Source organism: Papaver somniferum, chromosome 1, assembly GCF_003573695.1.
Source record: "Papaver somniferum cultivar HN1 chromosome 1, ASM357369v1, whole genome shotgun sequence".
Classification (NCBI taxonomy): domain Eukaryota; kingdom Viridiplantae; phylum Streptophyta; class Magnoliopsida; order Ranunculales; family Papaveraceae; genus Papaver; species Papaver somniferum.
In genome coordinates this window covers 113,647,693-113,651,946 of record NC_039358.1, presented here as the reverse complement: position 1 = coordinate 113,651,946, position 4,254 = coordinate 113,647,693, and positions in this window count along the sequence as shown.

The following is a 4,254-nucleotide window of genomic DNA, read 5'->3' as shown; positions in this document are numbered from 1 at the left end:
TAATATCAAAACAAACTTTTAGATTAGGGATTATTATACTCTTCAATAAAGGAAGAGAAACCTAATTATTCTACAACAAAAACAGCTATAATAAATCTAGAGATATCTTGTTTACAACTTCCTAAGGATTTTTACGAGATTCCTTAATCGAAGTTTTCTTTCTAGCTTCCGATTTCGACTAAAAAGTGTTGGTATACGATCGGAAACTGAAATCTATCAAAACCTAGGGTTTATGATCAACAACTCTTGAATGGTTTTATATCAGAAGAGAAAACCTTAGAATAGATAAGAGGTGAAAAACCTAGATTACAAGATGTATAGTCAATCACGAAGATTAATCCAACTCGGTTTTGTGATCCCCAATACAAAGACTTTTATCTCACTCTTGTTCACGAAGAACTAAAGACATGGAAAACAACCTTATGAGCTTATACCAATTTTCCAAAGGGGATGAAAACGCGTAGCACTCACGAACCCTTTATTTATAGTGAAAGGTAGCTTGAAAGCTAAGCATAACTATTTTCCTTTTTCAAGACTCTCCTAATTTTGGGAGTCTTTCATAAGTTACAACTCTTGCCAAAATAATTAATTAGCAAATATTGTATTTATGTGAATAAATCACATTTTAACTTAGGCAGGAATTAAAAGTTATCACAAACACCTTAATATGGTAATCAAATATGTTTGGATTAATAGCCATCTTGCCTAGATAAGGAAATATCACCAACTTGACCAAAAATGCCTTTTAGTCACGTAATTGGGCCCAAGTCCGTGAACCATTACAAACAGTCCATGGATTGTTTCCTACTAACGAACTGTAACAATTACAGCAACACTTATAATTGTTACTTTAGTAAATCACTCATAACTTTATCGTTATAACTCGGAATTGAGTGAATCTTGGCTCGTTGAATTCGTAAGCTCATTCACTATAACATGAGAACCTTTCCAGGGATAAAGGTTATTGTAACCAAGGTCATGAGTCAAATAACCTCAAGTATATATACACAAATGTACATTTACCGTGATAGAAATTGTTCCATAGAGTGAGCATTTATCTCGATAGATTAGAAAGGTAAAATTGAACAAGAATCCAAATGAAATCAATAACATACCTTTGTTGATGAAGTACTTGTTGATGTCTTCTTGTAGTCTTCAATCTTCATCTTAAGGATAGCTTCGATTCAACTTCTTAGACTTAATCTAGTCCGAAACTATCTTTAGTATGCTAAATCAAGAATGCATTTTGGAAACTAAAATTGACAACTAACTTGACATACCAACGCTAGTGGGTTCAACCGAGCAATGCTCTAACACCTTTGCTAGGTCTTTTTTCAGGAGTTGCAACATAATATCTCTCTCTTTCAAGTAACTTTCTACAGAAGCAACTGAAGTGGAAGCCATAATGGGAAAGATGAGATTAGGAGGTTGATAACCATACAAGGCCTGAAAGGGTGACATTTTCAGACTAGAGTGGTAGCTTATGTTGAACCACCATTCTGCAAGAGCTAACCGCTGTGTCCATTGCTTGGGATTGGAGCTAGTCATACACCTGAGATACTGTTCCACACAAGAATTTGTTCTCTCAGTTTGTCCATATGTTTGTGGATGGTAAGCAGTATAGAGTTTGAGAGTGGTGCCTAAGGACTTGAATAGAGCTTGCCAGAAATGACTAACAAAAATCTTGTCTCTGTCACTGACTATTGAGGATGGTAAACCATGTAGCTTGAAGATGTTATTGAGGAATTCTTTGGATACTGACATGGCCGTGAAGGTATGACTTAAAGGAATGAAGTGGATATATTTTGTAAGTCTATCCACAACAACTAAGATGACACTCTTCTTATTTGACATTGGAAGCACTTCATTAAAATCCATGGATATCTCCTTCCATGCTTGATCTGGTATGGGTAGAGGCTGTAAAAGACCACTAGGAAAATAAGTAGAGCTTTTGTTGCATTGACATACCTCACAAGTGGCCACAAATTGCATGATGTCATGTTTCATTTTGGGCCAGAAGAAATGAGACTTGGCCCTATGATAAGTGCCTAGCATGCCTGAGTGTCCTCCAATAGCAGAGGAGTGTAATGATTGAAGAATGGAGTGTCCAACATCGTTACCTGAGCCAATGTATAGTCTTCCCTTGAATCTCAGTATGCCATGTGAATAAGAAAACTTGGACTGAGCAGGAGAGACAAGTAATGCTGCAATTTGTTGTTGAGCCATGGGGTCACCTTCATAGCTGGATATGATATCTTGTGTCCATTGAGGAGTGCTCAAGGTTAGTGTATTGCAGTCTGCAGAGATGGTTGGTAGTCTGGACAGAGCATCAACAACCACATTGTCTTGGCCCTTTTTGTATTTGATGACATATTCAAAGACCATCAATTTAACTAGCCACTTCTGTTGTAAGGTAGTGGAGAGTCTTTGATCCATTAAATGTTGTAAGCTTTGGTGGTCAGTATGGATGATAAACTTACCATGAGAGAGGTAATACCTCCATTTTTGTACCGCCATGATAATGGCTAAAAACTCTCTCTCACAAGTGGATAATGCCAATGCTTTAAGACCCAAAGCTTTACTGAATAAAGAAAGTGGACTGCTTTCTTGCATAAGTATTGCTCCCACTCCCCTGTCACATGCATCAGTTTCTAGTATAAAGTGCTTGGTAAAGTCAGGTAATACCAATACTAGGGCCATTGTCATGGCAGACTTGAGCCTTGAAAGCTTCATGAGCTGATGCAGACCAATGAAATGCATCCTTCTTAAGCATATCTGTAAGTGGTTTAGATATGGTACCATAGCCTTTGATAAACCTCCTATAGTACCCTGTAAGGCCCAAGAATCCTCTTAGTTGTCTCAAGTTGGTAGGGAGTGCCAAGTTTGCATAACAGATATTTTGGCAGGGTCAGCAGCTACACCATCTGCAGAAATGAGGTGTCCCAAGTATTCCAGTTGAGGCTGAGCAAATACACATTTAGATAGCTTAACATATAAAGAATGTTGTCTGAGGAGTGTAAAAATCTGGTTGAGGTGCATAATATGCTCTTCCAAGGATTTGGTGTAAACCAAGATATCATCAAAAAATACCAAAACAAACTTCCTGAGAAATGGTTGAAATATGTCATTCATCAAAGCTTGAAATGTAGCAGGAACATTTGTAAGGACAAAAGGTATGACCCTGAATTCATAATGGCCATGGTGAGTTCTAAAAGTTGTTTTGAATATATCAGGACCAAAGACTCTTATTTGATGGTAACCAGATCTTAAGTCAATTTTGGTGAAGATAACAACTCCTTTGAGTTCATCCAGCAACTAATCAATTAAGGGAATGGGAAACTTATCCTTGACAGTCAACTCATTGAGCTTTATGTAATCAACACAGAATCTCCAGGTCCCATCTTTATTTTTCACCGGTAGAATAGGAGAATCAAAAGGGCTATTGCTAGGTTGAATAAGACCCACAGAAAGCATTTCTTGCACCAGTTGCTCCACTACAAATTTATGGATGTAAGGACATTTACAGGGTTTCTGTGAAGTGGGTAATGAATCTGGTTTAAGAGGGATTTTATGGTCCAAATTTCTTTGTGGGGGAAGTGCAGTAGGTTCTGCAAAAATATCAGGAAAAGAATCCAAAATTGCTTGTACTGGAGTAGGTATTGGAGTAGGAAGTGTAGGAGAAATAGAAAAAAAATTGACCAATTAATGTTGGTGTGTTATCTTTGATGAATTTCTTCAATGAAGAACAAGAAATAATATTAATGGAAGGTTTAGAAGGACTTCCCTGAAGTGTGATGTATCTACGATGATACATAAAAGAGATCTTTAGTTGAGAAAAGTTGAAAGTGATGTCTCCCATTTGCTGTAAATAGTCAGCTCCCAACATTGACCCTGTTGGAGAAGCATGAATGCCTAATTTGGCCACAAGAGATGAGTCAATGAAGCTGTGAGTACTGTCAGTGTCAACCAAAACCATGATGGGGTGCTTGTGCAAGTGACCTGTAATCCTGATTGTGCCATGAACAACATTCCCTGTTAAGGCATGCATAGATATCTCAATAGGAGAATCACGAGTGGAAGGGGACACAACAGGTGAGTCATCAGTGCTCAGCTGTTCTTGTTCTTCTGCTTCTTCATCAGAGATTAACATAAAAAGCTGCTGAGTTTTGCACTTACGACCCTGCCTATAAAACTCATCACAGTGATAACATAATCCTTTATCTTTTCTCACCTGCATTTGAGCATGAGTAAGCC